Source organism: Tiliqua scincoides, chromosome 7, assembly GCF_035046505.1.
Source record: "Tiliqua scincoides isolate rTilSci1 chromosome 7, rTilSci1.hap2, whole genome shotgun sequence".
Lineage (NCBI taxonomy): Eukaryota > Metazoa > Chordata > Lepidosauria > Squamata > Scincidae > Tiliqua > Tiliqua scincoides.
Window position 1 is genome coordinate 58,008,077 of NC_089827.1, and position 18,848 is coordinate 58,026,924.

General features: G+C 42.1%; 1 long non-coding RNA gene across 1 annotated transcript in view; it reads right to left on the reverse strand.

The window, feature by feature from the left end:
* Positions 1-18,848, reverse strand: part of LOC136657643 (uncharacterized) — a 30,574-nt gene that overhangs the window by 6,394 nt on the left and 5,332 nt on the right. The window contains exon 2 of the long non-coding RNA XR_010794763.1: positions 10,139-10,192. This is a non-coding gene — a long non-coding RNA (uncharacterized lncRNA). The remainder of the gene's footprint in view (positions 1-10,138; positions 10,193-18,848) is intronic.

Here is an 18,848-nt window from a genome sequence, read left to right on the forward strand (position 1 = left end):
TAGAGTGTATTTACTACGTATTAAATAGTCTTGTGCCCAAGGGACCTAAACTAAAAATAAAGATTTGGGGAAAACAGAAGAGGCCAAATGACCTCAAAATGACATCCAAAACATAACTTCTATTTAAAAGGGGAAAAAATAGGTCTGTTGTAAGTGCAATGGCAATACAATCTTTTGAGCTGCATCCAGTGATAACCAGATGTTGTGCCTCAGACTATGAAATGCTGCTTTCGGCATAAGCAGTATTTCTCAAACTATGGGTCAGGACACACTCGGTGGGTTGCGAGCCAATTTCAGTTGGGTTGCATAGCACCTAGCTCAGTCACAATTGAAAATACAGAGCTAAAAATACAAGGTGCAGAGCAACTAAGCACTGCAAGCTCCCAGTGGAAGAGAGGGATGGTGCTTGACATTGAATAGGTGGGAAGATGGGGCGCTAGAAAGGGGGGAGGACTGTGTGGCCGGAGAAGGATCCAAGACTGTGTTTTGCTATTGAGCTGGAATGTTTGAATTCCAAGCTATGCAAAGTAACAACATGAGCACTCTGTGTTATGGGACCTTTGGTTGATCACAGCTTAGGTTAGAAACTTAAATTGATGAGGTCATTTCCAACCATGACATCACTTCCAGGTTAATGTCATCAGTTCTGGTGGGTTCCAAAAGACTGTCATTCTAAAAAGTGTGTCCCGCTGCTTAAAAGTTTGAGGACCACTGTGCCTGAGCAAAGGATTGTATGCTGTAGAATATATTTGTAATCAATACCACTGACTACAAAGCACCATCAAGCCTAACAGGATTTACAGGCAAAACCAGGTCCAGTCTTCAATGATCTGCTAAAGTGCAATAGTAAGTGGCTGCTCATCTCATGGTTAGAAGGAGGTTGAAAGGGAGGGTAAAAAGAGTCCAATCTCTCCAGAGTGCATGGAGGCTGCTTAAAACAACAGTAATAGAGGCCCAGCAGAGGTGTATACCGCAAAGAAAGAAGGGTTCCACTAAATCCAGGAGGGTGCCCGCGTGGCTAACCAGCCAAGTTAGAGAGGCTGTGAAGGGCAAGGAAGCTTCCTTCCGTAAATGGAAGTCTTGCCCTAATGAGGAGAATAAAAAGGAACATAAACTGTGGCAAAAGAACTGTAAGAAGGTGATATGGGAGGCCAAGCGAGACTATGAGGAACGCATGGCCAGCAACATTAAGGGGAATAATAAAAGCTTCTTCAAATATGTTAGAAGCAGGAAACCCGCCAGAGAAGCGGTTGGCCCTCTGGATGGTGAGGGAGGGAAAGGGGAGATAAAAGGAGACTTAGAGATGGCAGAGAAATTAAATGAGTTCTTTGCATCTGTCTTCACGGCAGAAGACCTCAGGCAGATACCGCTACCCGAACGGCCCCTCCTGACCGAGGAGTTAAGTCAGATAGAGGTTAAAAGAGAAGATGTTTCAGACCTCATTGATAAATTAAAGATCAATAAGTCACCGGGCCCTGATGGCATCCACCCAAGAGTTATTAAGGAATTGAAGAATGAAGTTGCAGATCTCTTGACTAAGGTATGCAACTTGTCCCTCAAAACGGCCACGGTGCCAGTAGATTGGAGGATAGCAAATGTCACGCCTATTTTTAAAAAGGGAAAGAGGGGGGACCCGGGAAACTATAGGCCTAACTATAGGCCTAACATCCATACCGGGTAAGATGGTGGAATGCCTCATCAAAGATAGGATCTCAAAACACATAGACGAACAGGCCTTGCTGAGGGAGAGTCAGCATGGCTTCTGTAAGGGTAAGTCTTGCCTCACAAACCTTATAGAATTCTTTGAAAAGGTCAACAGGCATGTGGATGCGGGAGAACCCGTGGACATTATATATCTGGACTTTCAGAAGGCGTTTGACACGGTCCCTCACCAAAGGCTACTGAAAAAACTCCACAGTCAGGGAATTAGAGGACAGGTCCTCTCGTGAATTGAGAACTGGTTGGAGGCCAGGAAGCAGAGAGTGGGTGTCAATGGGCAATTTTCACAATGGAGAGAGGTGAAAAGCGGTGTGCCCCAAGGATCTGTCCTGGGACCGGTGCTCTTCAACCTCTTCATAAATGACCTGGAGACAGGGTTGAGCAGTGAAGTGGCTAAGTTTGCAGACGACACCAAACTTTTCCGAGTGGTAAAGACCAGAAGTGATTGTGAGGAGCTCCAGAAGAATCTCTCCAGACTGGCAGAATGGGCAGCAAAATGGCAGATGCGCTTCAATGTCAGTAAGTGTAAAGTCATGCACATTGGGGCAAAAAATCAAAACTTTAGATATAGGCTGATGGGTTCTGAGCTGTCTGTGACAGATCAGGAGAGATCTTGGGGTGGTGGTGGACAGGTCGATGAAAGTGTCGACCCAATGTGCGGCGGCAGTGAAGAAGGCCAATTCTATGCTTGGGATCATTAGGAAGGGTATTGAGAACAAAATGGCTAGTATTATAATGCCGTTATACAAATCTATGGTAAGGCCACACCTGGAGTATTGTGTCCAGTTCTGGTCGCTGCATCTCAAAAAAGACATAGTGGAAATGGAAAAGGTGCAAAAGAGAGCGACTAAGATGATTACGGGGCTGGGGCACCTTCCTTATGAGGAAAGGCTACGGCGTTTGGGCCTCTTCAGCCTAGAAAAGAGACGCTTGAGGGGGGACATGATTGAGACATACAAAATTATGCAGGGGATGGACAGAGTGGATAGGGAGATGCTCTTTACACTCTCACATAATACCAGAACCAGGGGACATCCACTAAAATTGAGTGTTGGGTGGGTTAGGACAAACAAAAGAAAATATTTCTTTACTCAGCGTGTGGTCGGTCTGTGGAACTCCTTGCCACAGGATGTGGTGCTGGCATCTAGCCTAGACGCCTTTAAAAGGGGATTGGACGAATTTCTGGAGGAAAAATCCATTATGGGGTACAAGCCATGATGTGTATGCGCAAACTCCTGATTTTAGGAATCGGTTAAGTCAGAATGCCAGATGTAGGGGAGGGCACCAGGATGAGGTCTCTTGTTATCTGGTGTGCTCCCTGGGGCATTTGGTGGGCCGCTGTGAGATACAGGAAGGTGGACTAGATGGGCCTATGGCCTGATCCAGTGGGGCTGTTCTTATGTTCTTATCTCCCAGAGGAGCTCCACAAGATTTATTGCACCACAATTGGAGGCCAACTACATACAAAACAAAGATGAAAATGGACACAAGTATATAATTTATTTATATGAATGTGCATGGAACAAGCAAGACAACAGGAACGTGTCTCCATTCAGAAGTGTTTACAATCTAAAAATCACTACAGAGAAGACAATAGAGGGAGTGGATGAAGATGTATTCAGCCAGGTTACACTTTGATATCTGCTTTCAATAAGGGATCAGAACTGGAGGGTAAAATGTTCTTCGGGAGAAAGACACCCCCCCCCCCGTCACAGCCAGTTCTAAGTGATACTGAAAGCCAAGAGATCTGACAAGGTCTCCCAAGAATAAATTATTAAAGTCTCCCAAAGTGTAACTATGGCAAAACAAACAATTTTATTCTCGCACAGGCAGACTTCAACTGATGCAACAAGACTTGCCCATCCCCACCTCCCAGCTCCTCCATGACCACCCAAAATATGCTTAAGTGTCAGAGGAGCATGCTGGAGCAGTGTAGGATGAGGTGCAGAATTATGGGGGGGAGGGAAAAGTCTTGGGCAAGCAGAAGTGCCTTTGTCCTTACGCAAGGCACTGCTGGATACAATCCATTATGTCTGATCATCAGATTTTAGATGTAATTAATGGGAGCACTGGGCTGACAATATAAATAGTTTTTCTTTGTAACATCGTCTTGTCTTCTTTCCTCTTCAAAAAAGGCAGAGTGAAACAGGGTCTCTACTTTTTAAGCTGACCTCCTTGATTTTTGTTCATAGTTCTTGGCATAAATGCTGTACAGACACTATACTGAAAAGACAGCAGATGTTTGTACTCTCTTCCTGTCATGTTCGTACCTCACTAGAACTCAAGACAGGCAGCTCTTGCGATGGGGAAAAAACAATGGCTTCCGATTCCTACAATCAAGTTTTGCTGAAGTGTGCAGAGAAAAAAACAGATTTTATTTATCTGATGCTTTGCAATGCTCAGGTGCACAGTCCAATAAAGGATGCAAAAGAAGAAATGCAGTAACTTGCCCACACTGACGCTCTCCTTGGCCTAGCAAGGAAACAGAGTAAGAGACACACAGAATGCCCACAGACATGGGTGCTTTGGTTAACTCCTAATGTTGTGGTATGTGTACCTGTTTCTATACCCATGCTCTAAAAAGCACACATATCAACAGTTTAAGTGGTATTATACTAGTCTTGCAGCTTGTTTGCAAAAAGGAGTCAAATGCTGTCTATCCATTCCTAGAGAAAAACCAAAAAGTTTTACAATACATGTAGACAGGGAAGTGCGATAAGGAATTGACAGATGGTGTGTCATGACAGAAAGAGGGCCTCCAACACTGGATATCACCTTATTATCTTCAACAGGAAGGGGTAAGCAGCCTACAGTGAAATCTTTTCAGGGATGCCCTGAGCAAACAAAAGGATAAGAAGCAAACAAGTCAGGACCAAGCAAGCAAACTAAAAGATACCCTATCTGAAAAGAAGACTGTAAACCTATGAGCACTTAAGTTTCATTTCAAATTACTGAGATTTGAACATATTTAAGTACTATTTATTTCTATCTGCACATCATTCCTCAGCAGCAAACACAACAGCACTGAAGCACATTCATTTCTATAACACACTTCTCCAGCATGATATCTGGAAAAGAAGCCTTTAGAGAAATGTTGCTGGAAATAACATTCTTCCTTTTATGCATACACGCATCTTTCTGCAGAAAAGTTGAAGACAAAAATTAAGTGAAAAACACTGAATGTGCAAATCTATTCTGTTCCTGATAACCACCTCCTTGAGCCAAAGTGAGGCTCAGTTAAACAAGGGTAAGAAGGTAAAGAGGAGAACACCTACAAAAAACTTGATTTACAGATAAAACCAGAACATCAAAACCCCTTGCATACCTAGAACTACTATTCCTGATGGCTTAACAATGGAGGTTTTTCAAATATTAAAAAAGCAATAGCAAACAATTACTCATAAGTAGCTGCAACTAATGAGCGCAGGCTAGAATCTGTACAGCTTACTGTAAAGATTCACAACTCTCTCTCTGGAAAAAGGCAGTCATTGTCTTACTGCGCCAATCTGACTACCGACAACCAGGTAAAGCAAAATTTAAGAATGGAAACTTCAATCCTGCAAATGAAAGCGAGGTCTTTCCAGCTAGAAGTCAGCAGGCAAGTACCTCACAAAGATAACTCAAAGGCATATTTTTTCCCTCCTAACAGGCAAGAGTGGTGATGGTAACCCTTGCTAACTGGGCAAAGAGGCAGCTTCAAAGGGGTGTCCTATTTGGAGAGAGCAAGTGTCCCCTTTCACCCTAGCATGTCACCTTTTCCAGTGGCTGTTGCTGATGTCTCTTCTATATTTTTTTAATTGTGAGCCCTCTGGGAACAGGGAGACCCTTGCTGATTTTACTATGTAAACTGCTTCGTGAAATGCTCCTACTGAAAAGCAGTTTATAAATTTTCTTAATAATGGGGAACATAAGGCTCTTCACTGGTAGTGACAACTCTTAGGAGACCAGAGCAGAGGGAGGGAAAATAGGACAGGCATGCACAATGGATTTTTGTAGAACCCACTGACCCATCAGGGACTCCAAAGGGAACAAGACACCTTTGCACTGGTCAAGGAACTAGCACAGCATTTCCCAAACTGTGGGTGGCAACCCAATTTTTGGTGGGCCCCAGGCTCACGGTAACCAGGAAGCTGCAGGTCAATATAGCACTCAACCCAGAAATCACTTTTGGGTCACACCTGCAATTCAGACTGCACTGCAGCATCCTGGTCCAAAAATTGGGTTGTGACCCAGTGGTGAGTTATGACACAGTTTGGGAAACGGAGGACAACGCAACCAAGGACATAGATCACATACCATATTTTCTTGCAGCTTCTTGGTCGCAGCAGACCCAGGACCCACAGCAGTCAAGGTGGGTCACCAAAGTAAGGAGTTTGGGAACCACTGAGCTAGCATACTGATGCCTGGGCTAACCTAGGCTAATTGCGGTGCTGCTTCTGTTTGTGTTTCTGGACATGCAGCAATTCCTTTCTGCTTGAATAAGAGTCCTTCTGTCTCAGTTACACACTGGAGAGGAAGGGAGAAGCACCACAATCTTTTTGTTGTTCTGTCAAACCAAGTGCTTTACCTGAGTGCTCGTCTATTCTGCTCATTCAGCTGGTATGGCAATTTAGTATTGGTCTGTTAAGGTTAGATCAGCCAGCGCATTCACTGCATATAGTATTTTCAGAATATGAATTTAATGTATAAAAACAATGTAAGATAATGCATCTTATCATTCATCAGGATCGGTCTGCAGAAGTGTGAAGATGAACATAGTAGATGCACAACTGAGGAATGCACACACTCACAAGGATAGCATAGCACGCCCCCCCCAGTCACACAGGAGTCACAGTGACATCATCAGCAAAGGGACAAATGAAAGGGACCCATCTAACCAGGGTTCCAGTCCCTTCATCTTACCCATATAAGCATCCCACTGGCTGAAAACCCTGAGAGCAGAGTAGCCTCCTCTCCCACTCCAAAGTTCTACCTTGAGGTTAGCTGAGATAAGGAACAACAAGAATAGGTATCTGCTAAAAAGAGAGACAAGGCTGATCCAGCCAAAAGTTTTATTGAGCTGTATCAGGAACAGAGCAGCATCTGAAAGAAAAACACACAGGTAGCTTTGCCAACCATCTTCTTCTAGCAGGGTTCCTGCCACAACAACTTATCCAACAGACAGAGAGCTAGAAGGTATCACTGAGGTCTGGCTGCACTAGTTAGTTCACTGTCTGCCATGGAACTTGCAAATCCACCCAGGCATGACTGAAAGGAATAGGTTAGCAACCTCGCTGAGTAGCAGCTAGGCTCACACCAGTCATTTCAGGCAGGCTGAAGGCCTCCTTCTGGATACACACAGCTGTCTGTGAGGATCAAAGTGAAATACAGAGTAACAGGGAAGCAACAGCATCAGACACAGCTATTATCCAACTTGTGATACATACTCACTGTTTTTAAGGGACTTATAAAAAGTGTTCCCTTGATGCACCAAGTACCTTTTGACCATGGTTCCCATCACCAAAGTGCCTCTGAGGGGCTAGAGAAGTATACACCCATGTTGCACATCTGAAATCTGTGCTGTAGTCTCCTTAGTAAGGGCTTTCATACTGGGACGGCTGCCAAATTAAAGTCTGTATCCTATGCTCAGTTTGGGGGGGGGGGTGGAAACGAGTACAAGTCCTGCATTTTGCTACCATTTCTCTTTGCCATTGCTCCTGTCCCACCTACACCAGCTCAGTAGTTGGCATAGGATTTTTCTGATTTCACAGATATGTCTTCCCTGAAGAGCTGTTGGGATACAGTGCACATCAATTCCTCCTCAGCCATACCACATCACACCCTAATCTCCCCACTATGTCCTCTCCACTAGTAGATTTGCACAAGCATTCAAGCAACATCAGCATGGCGTTCTGACATTGTGCTGGCACTTGTGGTACATCCATCAGTGGGCAGGCTTCTGCACTGTCGCTACACCAGCACCAGCACCTCTCATGATTGGGCCTTAAGAATTTGAAAACACTAAATTCGTAGCCAATGAAGCTGATGTCACCACAGAAGTATCACTAAATTGTCAAACTAATGATTTTCTGCTGAATTGATAAAGGCTCAACAGTGGAATCTTTTATGGATACATAGTGGATGAATTTTCATGCTGACATAGTTAGCAAGGTTTTACACTTCCTTCTGGATGAAGTTTTCTGAGAGGAGACTAGCAAGCAGGAACTTGTCCCAACTGAGAAAGTGTGCCGCATGGACAGCAGAGAGTTGTTCAGATCTGGGATATGCATCCAAACTACTATGTACACTGTTATGCTCACTAACTGAATTTTAAAAAATCAAGTTGCATCCCAAATCAAAGAGTGATCACCTACCTTCCAAATATTCTTTGCAGATTCAGCAAGAGAGACTAAAGTGAAAGGCTATTCGCCAGATCATCCCAGACAAGCTGGCATTTCAATATTCAAACAGTGAATATGGTGTTAGAAAAATGATAGGAACTCATTTAACACTTTAAGGAAATACACTCCTGTCCATGAAGCCAAGGAATGTATTCAACTACTAGAAAAAGAGAGGAAGTTCCTCTACTTTGTGCATATTGTTCTGCAGAATAGGGAAAATCTTAACATGCAAATTCTGTATTGTTAAATGCAAAGAGCAACCGACTCAGTAGCAACATCTTCAATGTTGTTAGAAGCTTTGACACACTTTCAATTCAATTAATTCAATTCAATTAATTAATTCAATTAAAAGCTTACTCTCTGAGCAATCTCAGTTGCCCAGAGACAAAATCATTGCTTAGGGCCAAGACACCTGAGGGACTGCTCTTCTCCATATTAATCCTCCCATCCATTAAGCTCAGGAATGAATGTTCTTGCATGCACCCCACACTCTGCTGATGTTCACTTAGCACTAGTACAAGAGATCCTCTCAATGGCGGCCACTAAAGTGTGGAATTTCCTACCTGTTACTGTGCCACTATATCCCTCTTTACTAGTTTTACACTTGAGTTTGAAAACCTAGATCTTTACACAAGCTTTTCTCAAGTATGATTCATTTGTTTATACATCATTTTGTTGTAATGGTTACAATTATTTTATTGTATTTTTGTAGAGCTGTATGTTTCACAACATGACTTTCTTTAACACCAATTTCTTATTGTGATCTTTTTTTGTCCCAATGTGACTGACAGTGATTCTAACCAATAGAAGAAGTGTACTCTGGACCAATCAGCCCTCATTTCCTGTTTCTTAGATCAATTTCTCCAAAAGCTTCATTTCATGCAGCATTCAAATTTCAGCAAATCTATTCTTGGTACTTTTCAAGAAATTGCTTTATTAATAATGTTTTTTATGAAACATTAAGATTTACATTATAAGCTATGCTGAGTCCCCCAAAGACTGTGTTTTTGTTTCTTAAAGTTTCTTAAAGAAAAATCAGTAAAACCAAAAAAAAACCTGAATCAAATAACAGCACGTTTGTAACATTAAAATTTCACATTATAAAGAATAATTTGAATTCACCAAACATCAAGTATGTGCAACACCAGAACAAAGGAAGTTTGTCTGAAACACATAAGAAGGCTCCCAGAGCAAGATCTGCAGGAAGCAGCAGAGGCCCATCCAATACTGCAGAAAGACCAACCGAAGTTAGAGCTTTCAAATCTTGTACAAGAGGCATGAACTGCATCATATCAAGGATACTTCATTTTCCAGAATCATGTGCAGTAGTGTTGATCTGTTCTGCAGAAAAACTGAAGTTGCTGAGAATAATGACCACTCACTACTGAATGGGAGATAAGGGCCAATTTGCAATTCCAGAATGCACAGATCAACCTCATCTTCCCCAAAACAATTTCCACTAACCTCACACTCCCTCACATGTCTACCCACTGAGAAACCTGCTGCTTTGCTACCTTTATGAGCCAGAAGTTCGCTGCATACAATACTGATGAGTTATCAATATTTCTTTTACCTGGAAAATGTGAAGGGGAAAATCTATCTCCAAACATGCAGTGGGTATGTACCAGGAAGTTATAGCCAGTCATATGTCTACTGTAGCTTTCTAAGGATTGACATGAATGTTAAGATGGACAATAAGTAGATGGACAATAAGAAAATGGGGCCTTTGAATGTCATGCGCAGTCCAACCATCAAAATTTTGCTAGGTACTGCAAGTACATCTTCAAAACTTCACAACCACAAAAAGGTCAGAGTGATAATAATGGGTTCTGAAACTTCTCCCAGATTCTATGCTTTATAAAAGGCGGCTTTGGTTTTAAGATACTATTACAGTTACATAGCTTCTGCCACACATTTGTAAAGCAGCACCAAAAGAACAGGCACCACCAACAAGGTCTGGGTAAAACACAAACTAAAACATGTCAAGTTGTAAAACCAAGAAGCAAGGTTGGAAGACAGAAGGAAAAACTTTCACACACCTTACAGTTCCAACAAACCAATCCAGCTGAATTCCATGCCAGGAGCTCTGATCACTGCAAGAGAAAAAGAAAACATACAAATTCAAGTCTCTTCCACAAAACACAAGCCACATTGGTTTTCTCTACCAATATCAAAGCTTCTGCCTCACTCCCGCAATTTCTCATTACTGGAATTAAGTATTTTAGTGTCACCCCAAGCAATTCCAAGACTGAAACAATACCTAAATTAAGCTACTGAAAACACAGGGCTCCCTATCTTCAACTCACTTTACCAAGAATGCGATCTCACAGGCTTCAATTGTTTGAGACCATGCTTGTGCAATCTGTGCGCACGCACTCTTTCCCAGCCAGCCAAGAAGCAGGAGTGGATTCCATTCACATCCAGGAGGCCCCCTGGGTCAGGGCTCAGCATCCGTGAAAGCACAAATCCATGGATGCCAAGCCCACAGATGAGGACTCACTGTACAAAAAATGCCACTCCCCCCGCATATCCACAACATACTCATAGCTCATCTCTTTGTCCTCTAGCCCACTTCCTGTTAGCATTACATAAGAGAAGCCCCAATGGACAAGACCAAAGGCCCTTGTAGTCCAGCTTCCTATGTCTCACAGTGGCCCACTGAATGCTTCAGAGAGTACTTAAGACACCCACATCCTGTTGCAACTCCCTTGCATCCGACATTCAGATATAGCCTACTTTTAGAACCAGGAGGTTGCATTTATCCCTTGGAATTCAACCAGGAGGTTGAATTTACCTCCTGGTGGAATTTTCCTCCATATATTTGTCCAATCTCCTTTTAAAGGCACCTAGGCCAGGTGCCATTACCACATCCTGTGACAAGTAGTTTCACAGATTAGTTACATAATGGGTAAAGAAATATTCTCTTGTTGGTTCTAACTCTTCTGACAATCAATTTTAATGGATGCCCCCTAGTTCTGATGTTGTGTGAGAGGGAAAAGAACATCCCTCTATTACAGTGGTTACAGGACCTACTAGTGTGCCATGACTGAATTTTTGCTGGGTCGCAAAACTGAAAGGACAGGTTAGGTTACAAGCGTCATAAACAAACCCATACTTGGGGAGAGCACTGCTGCCCAGTCACCATTATAGCCACACCTCTTGGCATTTATAAATCAGGCAACAATCTTTAGAGCCTCTAAAAGCTTGGGAACCACTGATCTACTTTATCCATCCCATGCAACTACTTTATACATATCAATCATATCCCCCTTCAGATGCCTTTTTCTAGACTTATAAGCCCCAAATTCTGTAGCCTTTTCTTGCAAGGGAGGTGCCCCAGCCTACTAAACATTTTAGTCACTCTCTTCTGCACCTTTTCCAGTGCCGCTACAGATGGACCTTGGTATCTGCAGGTGATCTGTTCACAGACTGCACACATCCCACCCCCCAAGATACCAAAACCCACAGATAAACAAATCCACTGATCTGGTCCACAGGACCTCCGGATGCAATGAGAAATGTTCTCCAGTTGCAAACTGGAGGTGTTCTGAGGTCCACAGAGGTCTCTATGTTCCTCTGCACCATGGGTCCTCTAACCCACAGATAGTCAAAACCTCAGGTAACAAATCCACGGATAAGCAGGCACAACTTGTATATAATTTTTGAAATCTGGCAACCAAAACTACAGGAAACATGGGGGGCCCCATATCCACATAACTCCTATCTACAATCAGGTCCATGTCCCCTCCCCACACGTCACCTTAGGAGAGTCCTCTGAGACCAGCAGAGGTCACGGATGTCTGTCGCATCTGCCAGGCTCAGACAGAGACCTAGACCTGAAAACATCACTTCCAGTTTCTCTGTAAAACCGGAAGTGACCTTTTCAGCTCTAGCACTCAGTCTGAGCCTGGCAGAAGCCATGGACATCTGTCCACAGCCTCTGCTAGGCTTAGAGGACCCTCCAGAGGCAAGGGGAGAGGACCTCCCCTCGACTCAAGTAGATGGGGGGGCATTTGCCCATATCTGCAGTTCCATGTAATTGCAGGGGGTTCCAGAATGGAACCCCCATGGATAGGGGGGCATGCCTGTACTCCATATGTGGCCTTACTACCAATTTGTATGTTGGCATTATAATATTGGCCATTTTATTCTCAACCCCCTTTTAAATTATCCCAAACATGGAATTGGCCTTCTTCACAGCCACCACACACTGGTGCAACACTTTCATCTAGCTGACCACCAACATCAAGCTGTTTGCTTGTACAGGAACTGGACAGCAAGAGGAAGCAGACAGAAAGAACACTAAAGGAGTAAAAACACTTTGTCTTCTGGACTGCTTCCTCTCCTCTCCTTTTTTCCTTCTGCTTGTTGCGTTGCTGTCTCAGGTACTCTCAGGTATTTCTGTAGGTAGAGCGGGATGAGAATCATCAACTTCAGACATGGGGCTACTGTATTAGAAACATATGTAGTTGAAACATATGTCTCCATTCAGGCAATCAAGATCAAGTGTGTCTGCATACTCCTTTGGATAGTCTGGTTTTTAGGGACCATTTGATGCACAGTTTCCTAGTCCTCAGTTCAGTTGCTATAGGAAACTATGGTTTAAACAAGGAAGCTTTGCACTCAGTCAGGAACATAAAGGAGAAGAAAGAGTACACAGGCTTGTTGTTTTTCTCTCGTTCATGATCCAAACGGTTTGTTGGACTGGACAGCATAAATCCTACATGATTCAAAGCAGTCCTTTCAATCATCCAACTTTCAGATAAAACAAGGTTGATGAATGATGGAGGTAAGATTTAGCTGACAAATCCGATGGTGGCACCCCAAAAACAGTTTTTCCCAATCTCTCTTTACAGTACAACTACTACAAAAGAAGAGTTCACAAGTTTTGGGTTTCTTGAGAACATAACGTCACCTCTAAGAGATGCAGAAGTCTTGTCTAGCTAATAAACTTCTCAATTCAGTGGAAATGTTTATACATCACTGTTTACATGTCCAGGCCAAACTGTTGCTATTCCAACAATCACAACGGGTTATCTGCCTTTGCTAGTAGTGACTAAGAGCTTAGGCGTAGCTGAGCAACATGAAAATTCTCCAACTGGCATTAAGAGTCTCTAACCTGAACGCAAAAACTGAGGTTTTATTCCTTTCTCCCCCCCCCATCAACTAAGATATTCATAACATGCCTCACCTACTGCATAATTTTAAAAGCCCAAGTAAACCTTGTGAACTTTGTTAAAAGGCTGAAATTATCATTTTACAAATTTGATCATCAATTTCTGGACAGCATGTGTCTTCTTGGGGAATAACTCTCTTCCAGCCCTTATTTAGCTCCCCCAACTCTACTTTTTACTTCCTTTCTTGCTGAACGGTATCACCTGAAATACTAGTTAAATGTTCAGTTTCTAGATCTCACACTAGTCTTAGCCCAAATGCAAAATTGGGGACACTATGCAAAAATCAATTCAGAAATCCAAGCAACAATAACCAGAAAAAGGCAAGAAAGTAAATATGCTGCTTTATATTTAAAGTAATATACAGCTTTAGTTATATGCAAGCTTCGGATACAGAAGGGTTAGAGCAGTATTTCTCAAACCATGGGTTGGGACCCACTAGGTGGGTCGCAAGCCCATTTCAGGTGGGTCCCCATTCATTTCAATATTTTATTTTTAATATAGTAGACTTGATGCTACCATGGTATGTGACTGCATTTGGGGACCTGTACTTTTAATAAGTTACTATGTATATTCTTTTAACAATGATAGTCAATGGGACTTCCTCTTGGTTAAGTGTGGGTAGGATTGCAGCCTAGGATTGTTAAAAATGTTCCTGCTTGATGATATCACTTCTGGTCATGACATCACTTCCAGTAGGTTCTGACAGATTCTCATTCTAAAAAGTGGGTCCCAGTGCTAAATGTGCGAGAACCATCGAGTTAGAGAATATGTAAAGTTGATTAAGTTTCCAGATAGAAACAATAATTTTATCTCAACCAGAAACAAAAATAACCATAACTTTTCCAAAGGCATACTATACCTTAATTTTAATTCTGTGAAGAAATTGTTTTCCTGCTGCTAAACAAAAGCTAAATGTAGAACATGTAGTCCTGCAACAGATCTGTTAAGACACCACATATCGGAAACCTTTATTTTAAGTCTTCAAAATACCAAACGTGGTGTGTGTTGCCTAAAAAAAAATCCTACATCAGTGTTTCTCAAACTGTGGGTCAGGACCCACTAGGTGGGTTGCAAGCCCATTTCAGGTGGGTCCCCATTCATTTCAATATTTTATTTTTAATATAACAGACTCGATGCTCCCATGGGATGTGACTGCATTTGGGGAAATGTTACAGACCTGTACTTTGAACAGGCTTCTACGTATATGCTTTTAACAATGATAGTCAATGTGACTTACTCCTGGGTAAGTGTGGGTAGGATTGCAGCCTAGGATTGTTACAAATTTTCCTCCTTGATGACGTCACTTCTGGTCATGACATCACTTCCAGTGGGTCATGACAGATTCTCATTCTAAAAAGTGGATCCCGATGCTAAATGTGAGAGAACCACTGCTCTACATCTATCCATTTCCATGAATCAGATTTCAAAAGAGATGGAGAGGTAACAGGAACCAAATGAACTATCTCATTTTTTATACTACACTTACTTGTTGCATCACAAGTCTCTTTGCAGAGGGCACCCAACTTGAGACACTATAACAGGGGTGTCAAACTCGTTTCATACAGCAGGCTGAAGTTAACATCCATGGTGCCTGCTGAGGGCCAGAAGTGACATCATTACACATGAAGTTTCATCACTAAGCAGGTGATGACCAGAAACAAGCACTTCGTTCTCACGTAGGAACTCATTGACTGCAAATGACAGAAAAGAAAATATGCAAATCTTGATCATATTTCCAAGATATGGGAGAGCCTAATTATCACATGGGGTGCCCCGTCAGCAATGCTACCTCTGCCAAGCAGTGTTCCCTCTAATTTTTTTTTCCCTATCATGCAGAGCAATTAACAACCTGAGCAGTATATAACTACTGTTATCTTAAAATGGGTAGTCCTTAACTATAATGACCACAATACCCACATGCTACAATCCTCTCTCAAGCAGCACTCACCCTTCCAATGCTACCTCTCTCAGTCACCACATGCTGGCCCTAAGTTACTGACTTACTTAGAAGCATCACTTCTATCACCTTGCCTGGGAAAGGCCAGTATGAGAGAGATTAGACAAAGAAAATCACTTTGGCGGTAATGTCTTTCAGCTCCTATTAAACTGGGTGTTGCTGAGAAGTCACTTCTCTGCTCAAATACCACAAGTTCAATTATCATGGGCCCAATAAGGAGCGTCCTATGTCTGATACCCCTGCACTATAATATGCATCAAGTGGGCCAGCCTGTTGGAAAGAGGATAGCAAAGAAGTTGGACTTTGTCACCTTCAAATAAAGTCATTTCCAATTCTATCGTAAAGAGTCAACTACTAAAATCATATTTAAAATTATGAACTACTTCATAATATTATCTATAACATACAATTTTTCAAGTGACAGCTCCAGAATTCCACTCACTATGATTGCAAATTTTCTATCGAATCTAAAATTATCAAGAAATCTCTTTTCCCTCCACTTATTCTTGCCTCAACTTCTCAGTCAATTCCAGCCATCAGCTTTTAACCTCACCATCTAATATCATTTTTACATTCTATTTGTCATCATATATCCTTGCATATTTCTGAAAAAAGCACATGGTCAAAATGGCCTTTCCAATGTGTCAGAGACATATAGCATCATTAGCAATCCCTATCACTACTGTAAATACATTAAAACTAGTTACAAATAGACAAATGCACTGTGTTTTCAGTAAATAACTACAGACATCATGTGACAAATCCACAGTTCACTAGTCTTTTTTCCATTCTCTTTTCCACTAATGAATATGTGGCAAAGGCAGCAGGCCTGGCATAGCAAGAGAGTTACTCTGCTTTAAGTACAACACTCCAAAGAACACATCTGTTTGTTCTGAAAAGGTTATTAAACCTGATGAAAGGTGGAATTTCTATGGCTCCATGCTTGGCTAGATCAGTAAAGCAGCAAATTTCAGGGTCTAACTAGACGCTACACAAAATGCATAACAATCTGGGTGTTTTTTTCTTCTTCTTTTGCAAACCAGTGCACTGCAGGAGCCACAAAATGGGATGTAATGCAAGGGGATTGGGAATCCTTTAGCACTTTACTCCCATTGCAGTTCTGAACCCGATCATATCTTTCTGCACTATTTTAAATTAGATACAAATGTCAACTGAAAATCAATGAATTTTCTCCTCATTAAAATGGCGAGAGGGCACAGTTTAGTTTGAAGCCACAGTGCTAAAGAACCCATCCATTTGTCATGGTCCCAACCATTTCACGTGAGCGCCTAGCAAGTTACTTTGAAAAAGAAACACTAGGTCAGCCATTTTCAACCACTGTGCCATAGCTGCCACAAATGGTCTGCAGCTTTGCTGTGGGAGTTTGGGAGAGAGTTATTTATTAATAGGGCCATTGGGGATGTGAGCCCCCCAAAAGCAGCATTGTGTGCCTTGTCAACTGTCAAAAAACTGATGGCGTGCCTTGACAATTTTAGTATCTTGTCAGTGTGCCATGAGACGAAAAAGGTTGAAAAAAACTGCACTCACCAGGCTTTCACCAGTCTGACCCAAATCACTCATTCACCAGTTTGACTCAAAGAAAAGGGGAAGTTACTGGGATGGGAGGCAACGATACAGGCATTCAAATTACAGTTGTGATCAATGCAAACAAAAGATTCAAGCCAAAGCTTTTGCACCACATTCAAGGGACAAGAAAAACCCCAATAGAACCAATTCATAAATTCTCTATTAGTGGGAATTTCAGTCTCTCTCCTTGAGGCTGTTATACTCCTGCTGAGACTCAGGGATGCAAGAACATAAACACCATTTCATGACATTAAAGTCTGTTTTTCCTCTTAATTACATGGTATTTTGAAACCACCAAAAGGGACATAACGTCTCAGCAATCTTTATTTTTAAGGCTGTGTAGCGGCTATCCCTTCTGTCACTCGAAGGTTAAGTTTCCACACAATGCAAATTTGTTTGAGCAAGATGCAATTTTCTTATATCTCAGGCACAAACTATTGATGGTTTACTACTGATAAGTACTTTTTCCATAAAGTACTTATAAAATTGTTTCTGAAAAATTCAAATTATTATATACAGTATTAAAAGTAATAACAATTCTCCTTTTCCAAGACTTACTACAATCTGATTCAAATACTAAAAGCTTTTGCCTTTTTCATTCCAAAACACAACTGCAGTTCAAAACAAGGATGAAGTCATTCCTAGATACCATCCAGAAAAGTGACTTAACTTTGCCCAATGCAAAAGTTTAAGAAACATTCATCAGGGCTGGTTTTTTTCCAATGGTTGAGGAGCAAGCAAAAGGTAACAATTTAGAATGTGTACTATCAAGTATTTCTGTACACACTACATGAATTTCAGAATACAAGCATCTCTGCATGCCTGAAGCAGTGGCTGGCCAGATACTTCCAGTTAACAGTTTGCTGCCTAAGCAAAAGTTAGATAATACCACAGTTTTTACTATAGTCCAGGGGAGTCCAAACTTTTTGGCAGGAGGACCACATCATCTCTCTGACATTGTGCCGGGGGCCAGGAAAAGAAAGAATTCATTTATATTTCAAATTTGAATAAATTTACATAAATGAATATATTAGAGATGGAACTTGAATGAATGAATGAATGAATGAATGAATGAATGAAGGTCTTGCAATAGCTTAATGCATATACAAGGCCTTCCACAAAGCAAGGCCAACCTTTCCTTTGCTGCTGCATCACAGACATGAAACAGCAAGCAGTGGAGGGAGCCCTCGTCCCACAGCTCACGTAGGAGGTCAAACAGTTGGCTGTCACACTGAGAGCAGTTGCGTCAGGCCAGTGCAGGCTCCAGCAAGTCTCTAGAGGGCCAGAAGCTCATTGGAGATTAGGGGCTCCCCGTGGGCCAGATAGGGAGTCCTTGAGGGCTGCAAGTGGCCCTAGGGCTGGGGTTTGGGCACCCCTGCTATAGTCCCTTATACAGTACACTTAAGGAATTCTTTGTTATATGTTATGATAGCCACTAGCAAAGATGGCTTTTTAAAGGGTGTACTGAAATCCATTAATGATTTGTCTATCAACCACTGAAGCTGGGGACAAGAAAGTTATTACTATCATTCCTTGCTTAACCCACTTCTGCTCAGCCCACAGGTGTACACATTTGATCACTGTCGCATATATGCAACATTGGACAGAAACGGCTTAAGACTTTTCTGTACACATTTGGAAGCTACTGAAGACAGAGAACTGGGCTACAGTGGTCTTATCCACTTATAGTATGTTGTTATTACTGAGCTCGCTGCTAACATGGTATGTGCATGCAACTTTCCACCACCTCCTCATGTTCCATTCCCCCCCCCTTTTTATTTTAATCAAAGATTGTACATTAAACTACTCTATCAAGATGCAGGATTTCTGTAGGTGTCAAAGTCTCACAGTGTACCTAAAAGCTGATGATTCATAGTGCTAGGGCTGAGAATACACCCGCTCCACTGCTACTTAACATGTCCTTCAGTATTCTTGCAGTAGGGTAGACTGGCTCAGCAAGAGGTTTCAATTCTTCTACTCTTTTATCCATCAAAACAATATATGGATTCATGTGGCTCCTAAACCAGA